The sequence below is a fragment of the Coregonus clupeaformis genome, chromosome 23 (genome assembly GCF_020615455.1).
Source record: "Coregonus clupeaformis isolate EN_2021a chromosome 23, ASM2061545v1, whole genome shotgun sequence".
NCBI classification, from domain to species: Eukaryota; Metazoa; Chordata; class Actinopteri; order Salmoniformes; family Salmonidae; genus Coregonus; species Coregonus clupeaformis.
Window position 1 is genome coordinate 14482857 of NC_059214.1, and position 13922 is coordinate 14496778.

The 13922-nt window shown below is 41.6% G+C and overlaps 1 protein-coding gene across 1 annotated transcript in view; it reads right to left on the reverse strand.

Moving 5' to 3' along the window:
* Window positions 1-13922, reverse strand: part of LOC121536642 (inactive dipeptidyl peptidase 10-like) — a 235357-nt gene that overhangs the window by 74326 nt on the left and 147109 nt on the right. The window lies entirely within an intron of this gene.

Below are 13922 nucleotides of genomic sequence, written 5' to 3' on the forward strand. Positions count from 1 at the left end.
AACATCTCCCAAACGGTCAGTCGGTCCATGATGCCAGAGAGGAAGAGGCGAAGCGAGAGGATTTACTCTGCCAAAAATCAGTCCGTGTGAGATAAGCCCTATTTTTATGGAGGTCTATGAGAGAGTGTCGAATTACGTGAGACTTATTTGATCAAATAGAAGTTTTGCAATGTTTAGGCTGTTATAAAAAAACTGATATAAGTGGATGCACATGGCATTCAGGCAACTTTGAGATTACACTGAAAATACATATAAACACAACACGTAAAGTGTTGGTCCCAGTTTGATGACCTGAAATAAAAGATCCCAGAAATGTTCCATACGCACAAAAAGCATATTTCTCGAAACTTTTGTGCACAAATTTGTTTACATCCCTGTTAGTGAGCATTTCTCCTTTGCCAAGATAATCAATCAATTACATTGATTTATAAAGCCCTTTTTACATCAGCAGATGTCACAAAGTGCTTATACAGAAACCCAGCCTAAAAGCCCAAAGAGCATGCAATGCAGATGTAGAAACACGGTGGCTAGGAAAAACTCAGTAGAAAGGCAGGAACCTAAGAAGATACCTAGAGAGGAACCAGGCTCTGAGGGGTGGCCAGTCCTCTTCTGGCTGTGCCAGGTAGAGATTATATGAGTACTTGGCCATTAAAGTATAGGCCATCATTGTAAATAAGAATATGTTCTTAACTGACTTGCCTAGTTAAATAAAGGTAAAAAATAAAATAAAAAGGCCAAGATGTTCAAACGTTCATAGAAGACCAGCAGGGTTAAATAATAGTCTCAGTACTATGATGGGAGCGTTTCATATACATTATGTGTCTTCAGGAAGGCAGTGAGCTGCTGCGCAACAGCTTTTTCTAAAATGTTTGAGAGGAATGGGAGATTCGATATAGGCCGATAGTTTTTTAAAATTTAGATAGGCACAGACACTGTCTCAAATGGGGAAAGCTGGGCTGACAAAGCTGACTGTGCTAGTGGCAGGCTCCACTAAGCTGGCAGGCTGGCTAACATCCTGCTGCCTGGCCTGCACCCTATCTCATTGTGGAGCTAGAGGAGTTAGAGCCCTGTCTATGTTCATAGAGAAGATTAGAGCACCCCTCCATCTTGGATGGAGTCAGTCACTCCTCAGCAGGCCAGCCTTGGTCCTGTTTGTGGGGGAGTCCCAGAAAGAGGGCCAGTTATCTACAAATTCTATATTTTGGGAACGGCAGAAAACAGTTTTCAACCAGCGATTGAGTTGTGCGAGTCTGCTAGAGCTCATCACTCCCCCTAACTGGGAGGGGGCCAGAGGCAATTTCTCAATGCCAACACATCTTTCTAGCTAAGTTACACGCTGAGGTTATGTTGCTCTTGGTGACCTCCGACTGTTTCATTCTAACATCGTTAGTGCCGACGTGGATAACAATATCCCTATACCATCTACACTTGCCAGTTTTAGCCTCAGTCAGCACCATCTTCAGATTAGCCTTTATGTCGGTAGCCCTGCCCCCTGGTAAACAATGTATGATCGCTGGATGATTATTTTTAAGTCTAATATTGCGGGTATTGAAATCGGCAATAACTAGGGTTTTCAATTTGTCCAAGCTAATGGTGGGAGGCTTCGATGGCTCAGACGGGTGGAGGAGAGACCTGAGAAGGCTCGGGCTCTGACTCTGACTCGTTACTTCGTTGGGAAAACCTGGTTGAAAGTTTCTATCGGCTGAATGACCAACACCGGTTGAGCATGCAGACAGCATTTCTTTCCAGAAGCCAATCGAAAATTGTCCAGCTGCGGGGACTGTGCAGGGGGATTAACACTACTACCTGTATTGACTGGTGGCACAGACGCTGTATCCTTTCCTACACATACATTTCCCTTGCCTAACGATTGCGTCTGAAGCCGAGCTTGCACCTCGGCTATCCTCACCATAAGGCAATAGTTCTCCTGTATATTATGAGTACAGCGACTGCAATAACAAGGCATAATGTTACTTCGCTTTTTCGGCCGGAGGAGGTCCTGCAGATCTATGTGCAGATAAAGTTCAAAAAGTTGAATTAAAAAAGTTGTATGAGGACAAAAATAAGATGTTGGTAAACTTGTTAAATACAGAGTTTGATTAAATAGTTATTAGGAGTAAAAAGTGAAAAAGGTTGGCAGGTAGCCAAGTAGCAACAAACAGTACAGCAGTACAGAGACAAGGCGGAAGTGCGTTGCGTCACCAGTCACATGATGAACAGAGGGAGAGCAGATCGTGGCCAATCCTGTGAGTATGGGAGTTAGACCTGAGTCCATCCACCTGACAGGTGTGGCATATCAAGAAGCTGATGGAACAGTATGATCATTAAACATGTGCACCTTGTGCTGGGGACAATAAAGGGCCACTCTAAAATGTGCAATTTTGTCACACAACACAATGCCACAGATGTCCAGACACCTGCCTTCAATCATTGAGGACATCTGTGGTCACTTGGCTATCTTGTCAATATAAGAGACAATCTTTGATGACGTCAAATAGTACAGCCCCCTAGGCAGGGTGACAGAGCACAGGTTGGATAACCCCCAATGTCGTTTTCCAGATGGAAGTTTAGAAAATATTGCAAGTACAGTGCATTCGGAAAGTATACAGACCCCTTCAATTTTTCCACATTTTGTTACGTTACAGCCTTATTCTAAAATGGATTGAATAAAACATGGTCGTCATCAATCTACACACAATACCCGATGATGACAAAGCGAAAACAGGTTTTTAGAAATGTTTGCACATTTATGAAAATAAAAAACTGAAATACCTTATTTACATTAGTATTCAGACCCTTTGCTATGAGACTCGATATTGAGCTCAGGTGCATCCTGTTTCCAATGATCATCCTTGAGATGTTTCTACAACTTGATTGGAGTCCACCTGTGGTAAATTCAATTGATTGGACATGATTTGAAAAGGCACACACCTGTCTATATAAAGGTCCAACAGTTGACAGGGCATGTCAGAGCAAAAACTAAGCAATGAAGTCGAAGGAATTGTCCGTAAAGCTCCCAGACAGGATTGTGTCGAGGCACAGATCTGGGGAAGGGTACCAAAACATTTCTGCAGCACTGAAGGTCCCCAAGAACACAGTGGTCTCCATCATTCTTAAATGGAAGAAGTTTGGAACCACCAAGACTCTTTCTAGAGCTGGCCGCCCAGCCAAACTGAGAAATCGGGGGAGAAGAACCTTGGTCAGGGAGGTGACCAAGAATACGATGGTCACTCTGAGAGAGCTCCAGAGTTCCTCTGTGGAGATGTGAGAACCTTCCAGAAGGACAACCATCTCTGCAGCACTCCACCAATCAGGACTTTATGGTATAGTGGCCAGACGGAAGACACTCCGGCTTGGAGTTTGCCAAAAGGCACCAAAAGTACTCTCAGACCATGAGAAACAAGATTCTCTGGTCTGATGAAACCAATATTGAACTATTTGGCCTGAATGCCAAGCATCACGTCTGGAGGAATCCTGGCACCATCCCTACAGTGAAGCATGGTGGTGGCAGCATCATGCTGTGGGGATGTTTTGCAGTGGCAGGGACTGGGAGACTAGTCAGGATCGAGGGAAAGATGAACGGAGGAAAGTACAGAGAGATCCTTGATGAAAACCTGCTCCAGAGTGCTCAGGACCTCAGACTGGGCGACGGTTCACCTTCCTACAGGACAACAACCCTAAGCACACAGCCAAGACAACGCAGGAGTGGCTTCGGGACAAGTCTCTGAATGTCCTTGAGTATCCCAGCCAGAGCCCGGACTTGAACCCGATCAAACATCTCTGGAGGGACCTGAAAATAGCTGTGCAGCGACACTCCCCATCCAATCTGACAGAGCTTGAGAGGATCGGCAGAGACGAATGGGAGAAACTCCCTAAATACAGGTAAGCCAAGCTTGTAGCGTCATACCCAAGAAGACTCAAGGCTGTAATCGCTGCCAAAGGTGCTTCAACAAAGTACTCAGTAAAGGGTCTGAATACTTACAGTTGAAGTCGGAAGTGTACATACACTTAGGTTGGAGTCATTTAAACACGTTTTTCAACCACTCCACAAATGTCTTGTTAACAAACTATAGTTTTGGCAAGTCGGTTAGGACATCTACTTTGTGCATGAAACAAGTAATTTTTCAGACAATTGTTTACAGACAGATTATTTCACTTATAATTCACTGTATCACAATTCCAGTGGGTCAGAAGTTTACATACACTAAGTCGACTGTTGCTTTAAACAGCTTGGAAAATTCCAGAAAATGATGTCATGGCTTTAGAAGCTTCTGATAGGCTAATTGACATAATTTGAGTCAATTGGAGGTGTACCTGTGGATGTATTTCAAGGCCTACCTTCAAACTCAGTGCCTCTTTGCTTGACATCATGGGAAAATAAAATAAAAATCAGCCAAGACCTAAAACAAAAAGTCTGGTTCATCCTTTGGAGCATTTTCCAAACGCATGAAGGTACCACGTTCATCTGTGCAAACAATAGTACGCAAGTATAAACACCATGGGTCCAAACAGCCGTCATACCGCTCAGGAAGGAGACGCGTTCTGTCTCCTAGAGAAAAACGTACTTTTGTGCGAAAAGTGAAAATCAATCCCAGAACAACAGCAAAGGACCTTGTGAAGATGCTGGAGGAAACAGGTCCAAAAGTATCTATATCCACAGTAAAACGAGTCCTATATCGACATAACCTGAAAGGCCGCTCAGCAAGGAAGAAGCCGCTGCTCCAAAACCGCCATAAAAAAGACAGACTACGGTTTCCAACTGCACATGGGGACAAAGATCGTACGTTTTGGAGAAATGTCCTCTGGTCTGATGAAACAAAAATAGAACTGTGTGGCCATAATGACCATCGTTATGTTTGGAGGAAAAAGGGTGTCGCTTGCAAGCCGAAGAACACCATCCCAACCGTGAAGCACGGGGGTGGCAGCATCATGCTGTGGGGGTGCTTTGCTGCAGTAGGTACTGGTGCACATCACAAAATAGATGGCATCATGTGGATATATTGAAGCAACATCTCAAGACATCAGTCAGGAAGTTAAACCTTGGTATCAAATGGGTCTTCCAAATGGACAATGACCCCAAGCATACTTCCAAAGTTGTGGCAAAATGGCTTAAGGACAACAAAGTCAAGGTATTGGAGTGGCCATCACAATGCCCTGACCTCAATCCTATAGCAAATGTGTGGGCAGAACTTAAAAAGCGTGTGCGAGCAAGGAGGCCTACAAAACTGACTCAGTTACACCAGCTCTGTCAGGAGGAATGGGCCAAAATTCACCAAACTTATTGTGGGAAGCTTGTGGAAGGCTACCCGAAACGTTTGACCCATGTTAAACAATTTAAAGGCAATGCTACCAAATACTAATTGAGTGTATGTAAACTTCTGACCCACTGGGAATGTGATGAAATAAATAAAAGCTGAAATAAATCACTCTTTACTATTATTCTGACATTTCACATTCTTAAAATAAAGTTGTGATCCTAACTGACCTAAGACAGGACACTTTTACGAGGATTAAATGTCAGCAATTGTGAAAAACTGAGTTTAAATGTATTTAGCTAAGGTGTATGTAAACGTCCAACTTTTTACTTTGTCATTATGGGGTATTGTGTGTAGATTGATGAGGGAAAAGTCAATTTCATCAATTTTAGAATAAGGCTGTCACATAACAAAATGTGGAAAAAGTCATGGGGTCTGAAAACTTTCCGAATGCACTGTATGTCATTCATGATGTAAAAGGTTTCATTGATTATTAAGAAAGAAATACAGACGTGTAATAGGTTATTATTAACCATGCACACCTTCATCCCTTTGGGGCTGTATTTGTAATGCAAAATAGGTAGGTGGAAGTTCATACCTGGGAGGAAAATAATTACTATAGTTATAATGAGAGTAGGATTTGTGAGCATTTCACTGAAATCTTAGGGATAAATAATTCCTGAGGATAGTTTTTGGTTTATGTTCTTTCATGTTTTTTGTTCTTATTGTAATGCTTAGATTGTGTTTTACAGCAAATGTTAGCATTGCCAATAAGTTAAAAGACAAAGTATTTAATGATGTAAAGCTTGCCTGGTTTGTAGTTTTAGAGCAGCAGTGAAGTAAGATCTTATTCTGCACATTATAATATACTGCATTAACCTATTCACTTTACCCAGACAAAGTTGCACATGAATTCATCCACAAATATGCACTTATTATGCCCGTGTGAGGAAAAATAAGATACTTACATATTTTTCATTGAATCCAGCTACTAAGCTAACTTGAATAATCGTATTATGTGCTGCAAGCCATCCGAATCAATCCACTACCACGGTAATGGGCTTGTCTATCTAATTCTTTATAATTATTATCATGCAGGGTCGTATGGAATGCAATTACAGTGAGGGAAAAAAGTATTTGATCCCCAGCTGATTTTATACGTTTGCCTACTGACAAAGAAATGATCAGTCTATAACTTTAATGGTAGGTTTATTTGAACAGTGAGAGACAGAATAACAACAAAAATGTTATAATTTGATTTGCATTTTAATTAGGGAAATAAGTATTTGACCCCCTCTCAATCAGAAAGATTTCTGGCTCCCAGGTGTCTTTTATACAGGTAATGAGCTGAGATTAGGAGCACACTCTTTAAGGGAGTGCTCCTAATCTCAGCTTGTTACCTGTATAAAAGACACCTGTCCACAGAAGCAATCAATCAATCAGATTCCAAACTCTCCACCATGGCCAAGACCAAAGAGCTCTCCAAGGATGTCAGGGACAAGATTGTAGACCTACACAAGGCTGGAATGGGCTACAAGAACATCGCCAAGCAGCTTGGTGAGAAGTTGACAACAGTTGGTGCGATTATTCACAAATGGAAGAAACACAAATGAACTGTCAATCTCCCTCTGCCTGGGGCTCCATGCAAGATCTCACCTCATGGAGTTGCAATGATCATAAGAACGGTGAGGAATCAGCCCAGAACTACACGGGAGGATCTTGTCAATGATCTCAAGGCAGCTGGGACCATAGTCAACAAGAAAACAATTGGTAACACACTACGCCATGAAGGACTGAAATCCTGCATCGCCCGCAAGGTCCCCCTGCTCAAGAAATCACATACACAGGCCCGTCTGAAGTTTGCCAATGAACATCTGAATGATTCAGAGGAGAACTGGGTGAAAGTGTTGTGGTCAAATGAGACCAAAATCGAGCTCTTTGCCATCAACTCAACTCGCCGTGTTTGGAGGAGGAGGAATGCTGCCTATGACCCCAAGAACACCATCCCTACCGTCAAACATGCAGGTGGAAACATTATGCTTTGGGGGTGTTTTTCTGCTAAGGGGACAGGACAACTTCACCGCATCAAAGGGATGATGGACGGGGCCATGTACCGTCAAATCTTGGGTGAGAACCTCCTTCCCTCAGCCAGGGCATTGAAAATGGGTCGTGGATGGGTATTCCAGCATGACAATGACCCAAAACACACGGCCAAGACAACAAAGGAGTGGCTCAAGAAGAAGCACATTAAGGTCCTGGAGTGGCCTAGCCAGTCTCCAGACCTTAATCCCATAGAAAATCTGTGGAGGGAGCTGAAGGTTCGAGTTGCCAAACGTCAGCCTCGAAACCTTAATGACTTGGAGAAGATCTGCAAGAGGAGTGGGACAAAATCCCTCCTGAGATGTGTGCAAACCTGGTGGCCAACTACAAGAAATGTCTGACCTCTGTGATTGCCAACAAGGGTTTTGCCACCAAGTACTAAGTCATGTTTTGCAGAGGGGTCAAATACTTATTTCCCTCATTAAAATGCAAATCAATTTATAAGATTTTTGACATGCGTTTTTCTGGATTTTTTTGTTGTTATTCTGTCTCTCACTGTTCAAATAAACCTACCATTAAAATTATAGACTGATCATTTCTTTGTCAGTGGGCAAACGTACAAAATCAGCAGGGGATCAAATACTTTTTTCCCTCACTGTATGACATTCCAATATATTTCCGTTTTACAAAGCCATGTATTCATACTATACCATGTATTTAGTGTCATACCACATAATGTGAAAGTAAATAATTAAGCATACAAAGGTAAGTTAGAATTTATGAACAGAATTGAGCATTGTGACGTTGGACGCTGACAAAGCGACCAACATGCTTTTTAATTAAAAGGTATTCCGTTGTTAGCCACCTGGTTTATCTTCTTCCAAGGCCTTTTACAAGTGCTTTGGATGTTCGTATGGAGTTAGCGCACCAGCCATCTAGCTTAGCATCTCTGATGATATAGAACCTCCTAATGTGTCCTGTCTCTGCAAGCGCCTTTCACAGATCTGTCAAAAATCAGCGGACACGAGGACAGCCATCCTTCTCAACACCATCCTACCCTGCGGTAGCTCAAGACTAGGTGACATCTAAACAGATGCCTCCATTGACAGCCCACTTTAAAAGAACCACCAGCACCTCCATTCACTAGTAGTTAATTTCCAAAGACAAAACAGTTGCTGGTGTCAATGCAATCGGAATATCAACATGAATATACTTTCATATTAGTACATCATGTTGCTTTATTTGAACTAACGATAGCCAGTGGTGGAAAAAGTACCCAATTGTCATACTTGAGTAAAAGTAAAGATACCTTAATTGAAAATGACTCAAGTGAAAGTAACCCAGTAAAATACTACATGTGTAAAAGTCTAAAAGTATTTGGTTTGAAATATACTTAAGTATCAAAAGTAAATATAATTTCTAAAATGTACTTAAGAATCAAAAGTAGAAGTAAAAGTATAAATCATTTCAAATTCCTTATATTAAGCAAACCATACACCACCATTTTCTTGTTTCTTTTATTTACGGATTGCCAGGGGCACACTCCAACATTCAGACATCATTTACAAATGAAGCATGTGTGTTTAGTGAGTCCGCCAGATCAGAGGCAGTAGGGATGACCAGGGATGTTCGATTGATGAATGCGTGAATTTGACTATTTTCCTGTCCTGCTAAGCATTCAAAATGTAACGAGTACTTTTGGGTGTCAAGGAAAATGTATGGAGTAAAAAGTACAATATTTTCATAAGGAATGTAGTGAAGTAAAAGTAAAAGTTGTCAAAAATATAAATAGTAAAGTAAAGTACAGATACCACAAAAAACTACTTAAGTAGTACTTTAAAGTATTTTTTCTTAAGTACTTTACACCACTGACATTAGCTAGCTACCAAGTGGCTGGAGCAGTTTCCCAAAAGTGAATGATGTGTAACTTCAAGTTTTGCTTGCTAGCCAACCAACAACGTCAATGAATGCTGCTATCAAGCCAATCTACTACACTTAGACTACTGAATGAAATATATGAAACTGACCATGACTAGATTTAATCTAATTTCACATGCAATAATACCTGTATCCTGTCAATCACTGAGATGAATTATTTGTGTTTAGATTAACAAAGTCAGATTAACTGAGTTTACCATTTCCCCCTCCGTTTTCAGTGACTGTGATGTCATCATGTGAACTGCTGATTATATTGTAAATGTTTCACAGTTAGCATACAATATATTTTATTTTACTGGTGTTCTAAACAATCTAAAAGTTGATGAAGCGCTCTCTCTATACGCCCGGCATTAGCCAACGTGTAGCAGTTTGTGGAATAGATTCCACGATCCAGAATTGAGCGAGTGCTCAGCTCTTTGTCGACACTGTGTACAGCCGTATGCGTGCTGAAATCTACGCCCACCGTGACTTATAGCACCGCCCACCGGGCGAAATGGTGTGAAAAGACTGTGTACAATGACCCCATACCTCTTCTTCTTTAAATTTCTATTGGCAAATAGCAACCAACTGAAAGGTGTATACACCGCCACCTACTGTACTGGAGTGTGAGGCCTCCCTATTAATCTATTTCTCTTATCAAGCCCTGTTTTTCCGCCTACACTACTGGAGTGTGAATTCATTACACTTTGTGACACAAAAAGGGAATGGCAAAATAATGGGGAAAGAGAAGAAAAATTCCACACAAATAAAACTAGCCCTACACTCATTTAAACCTCACCACTATTCCACCACTTGGCCCTATCTGATCCTACACCAAGGTAAGATAAATAGTAGGCATGTACTGTATCTGTAGGTTCCTCACAATGGTGCACCTACTCTGATGAAGGTCGACTGACCAAAAGCTCAGCCACAATTAAAGAAACTTGCATCTGACTGGAAGTGTGCGGAGACTTTTTCCTGTTTCTCCAGTTTTGCCTTCAGCACTTTCACTAATCAGCCCTGGGTGTGTGGTATATTCTGCTTATTATACACCTGCTCTGTAAAAAGACACCTGCATATGATTTAGTTCAATATTGATCAAGGCCCCTGCAGGTTCTGTATAAATGATGCAATTTGTAATCTGTACAAACCCCAACTCACCTACACTATATATACAAAAGTATTTGGACACCCCTTCAAATTAGTGGTTTTGGCTATTCCGTTGCTGACAGGTGTATAAAATCGAGCACACAGCCATGCTAGAGCTGCCCCGGTGAACTGTAAGTACTGTTATTGTGAAGTGGAAACGTCTAGGAGTGCTGAAGCGCGTCAAAATCGTTTGTCCTCGGCTGGAGTGGTGTAACGCTCGCCTCCATTGGACTCTGGAGCAGTGGAAACGCGTTCTCTGGATTGATGAATCACGCTTCACCATCTGGCAGTCCATCGGACAAATCTGGGTTTGGCAGAAGCCAGGAGAACGCTACCTGGCCCAATGCATAGTGCCAACTGAAAAGTTTGGTGGAGGAGGAATAATGGTCTGGGGCTGTTTTCATGGTTCGGGCTAGGGCCCTTAGTTCCAGTGAAGGGAAATCTTGCTACAGCATACAATGACATTCTAGTCGATTCTGTGCTTCCAACTTTGTGGCAACAATTTGGGGAAGGCCCTTTCCTTTTTCAGCATGACAATGCCCCCGTGCACAAAGCGAGGTCCATACAGAAATGGTTTGTCGATCGGTGTGGAAGAACTTGACTGGCCTGCACAGAGTCCTGACCTCAACCCCATCGAACACCTTTGGGATGAATTGGAACGTTGACTGCGAGCCAGGCCTATTGCCCAACATCAGTGCCCGACCTCACTAATGCTCTTGTAGCTGAATGGAAGCAAGTCACCGCAGTAATGTTCCAAGATCTAGTGGAAAGCCTTCCCAGAAGAGTGGAGGCTGTTATATCAGCAAAGGGGGGAGCAACTCCATATTAATGCCCATGATTTTGGAATTAGATTTTTGACGAGCAGGTGTCCGCATTATTTTGGTCATGTAGTGTATTTGATTCAAAGCTTTCGCTCTCCCAGACATAACATATCACCATGAAGGTTAAAGAGACAGGACATGATATAGGTAAACATCAGTAATACTCAGGCAGTAATTGAGGAAAGGAGACAGAGGATTTTTAGGGTAAACCTTAATCACTTTGAGGGGAGAAATGTAATCTCCTTATCCTATTGTCTACACCCACTAAGCCGTTTGCCCTTGCTCCTTAATGCAAGGGTACGAGAGAAGAGAGAGAGAGAAAGTAGAGTGTGTGCTTGCGTGCGTGCGTGCGTGTGCGCGCACATTTGGGTGTCTTCTCCTGGTCTTCTGTACCTGATAAAAAGGTTAAAGTGTCCCTTTTTCGCCGCTGCCCGAAGTACACTGCTGTCACATTGAGGAATGACTCTCTCAGTCTCCCAAAAATATTATGCCAAGCCCTGCTCTCTGTGTTTGTCAGCACTGGGCTGGAGGGATCCTTGCATAGAGGGCAATTTCATCAATCCAACACACACTAAATATAGCATAATAGGGCTATTTAACAGAATGTGCTAGAATGAATGTGCAGGAAATAAAACCTGTTATGGGAACAGGTGTGCGATGAGAACATGTTTGCGACGATAAAGTCTGTAACCGTTTTACGACTCCCATTGCCTCTCACAGTGCAGTATTTGTCAGAAATTGTATCAGATTGAACCACTATAATCCTGCAGGTTTTCATCATTCTCAATGAGATCCAAACGTATTTCTCAACGCATCCAACATTATGCATGCACCGTGGTATTGGGCAGCTGCTAACAACTGGGATCTCACCGTCTGGTTTAGAATCTTATTGCAGAGCACATTGTACAAACTTTGCCCAACAGTTTTTAGAGAAGATTGTATTGCAAGGTCGAGTATACTGTATGTGTAGGCTATGCCATATGTGTTATCTAGTATGCATGTAGCTGTGCTGTAGTTTTTAAACCTCCATTCTTTAGCATACATGACACACATCTTTCTATCTCCATGCATTTATTTGGGTTTCTATGCAACTTATATGATTTAATTATTATTTTATCCTGCAAATAGCTAGTTACTTGAAATTAGACAACCAGTTTAATCATGAAATTATTTAATTCACTGGTAGAGATTAATGAAACTCACACAAATAAAATGGGGCAAGATTTGTTAGTTTTGAACATTAATAAAGGTATCATTTATTGTGGTCACTGAATAGCTAGCAGGCAAATTGACACAGTAGCATTAGCTAGGCTAGTTAGCTTTCAGAAAATCGGCTAAATGGTCAACAGAGTTACCTCTTCAAGACAATTATTATTGCATGCTGCATATTTCAAGTGCACTCAAACAGATATTGATCTTATTTTAGTCTTAGGGAGCTTGCTAGACTTGATCATTTTCATCACACACAGCAGTTCATGACTTCATGTCAGCCTGTGTTTACATCTGAGATAGAAGCAGGCCATTTGGCTGACTTCTTCACGACGTGTATGTATAGGAGTTCTGATTGGTTCTAAGTTTAGCAGTTCTGCAAAGTTGCCTGAGCAGACAGAGTGTTAGAATAAACTTTGTCTGAGAAAATGTGCAAGGTACAGAACAGGAAGGCCCGCACATTGTTAAAGCTCCCAATTCACCGCTTTATTGACAACGTTACGATCCGAAACGGATCTTCGTCAGGTCAAACAAACAAACTGAGTCCTCACATCCCAAAATATGCACATTACACCTCACATGACCATTACGCACATGACATATGGTGGGTGCAAAAACAATTTGTGTAGCTATAATAATTTGATATCAATGAGATGGGCACATGTAGCAGTTACAGAAAATAATATATATTTACAAAATGACCAAGTAGGAGACCGGGGCCCAGAGTCACAAAACATTCTTAAGAATAAATATATTCTTAACTGCCATTTGTTCCTTAACTATAGACTTATGAAGAAATTTAAGCAAAGTTGCTATTGCTCAATAAAGTTATTGGAAATGTTCTTACGTTTTCTACTATATTTCTTCCTAAGAAAAAAGATAAGAAGAAATGGGATTCTTGAAAATAATGTTTTAGGATTTCTTCTTGGAAAATTACTTTACTTTAGGACAACTAAACCCTTGTCTTGTGACAACTGGATACTTTTGTAACCATGAACGTGTTCTTGCGCCACTGCCACAGACACAGAAACAGTTGGCTACCGGACATTTAAATACAGCAAGAAAACTAATTAAACAAGCATTATATAGCTAGCTAGTAATTACAATATTACAATATTCTAGAAGTGTTAAATAGCTAGCGTTAGCTCGTCAATTTGCAAAGAAGAACTTGGCTAACATAGCTAACGTTAACGTCGTTAACTATGTTGGCTAATGTTGTTACGCATTAGCTAGCGCAGTCCCTCTACTACCGTCTCTCCTATCATGGACAACATCTTCTCCTCCAGCTGGTCCACATGAATGGTCAGGGTGTGAGTTTCAGTTGAGATCTATGTGATTGTATATCTATGTTTAGATCTAGTTTTGTATTTCTATGTTTGGCCGGGTGTGATTCCCAATCAGAGGCAGCTGTCGCTCGTTGTCTCTGGTTGGTGATCATACTTAGGTAGCCTGGTTGCCTACCATAGTTGTGGGATCTTATTTTTGTTCCTGTTAGGCTTGTTGTGTGTGTAGCCCATAGGACTTCACATTT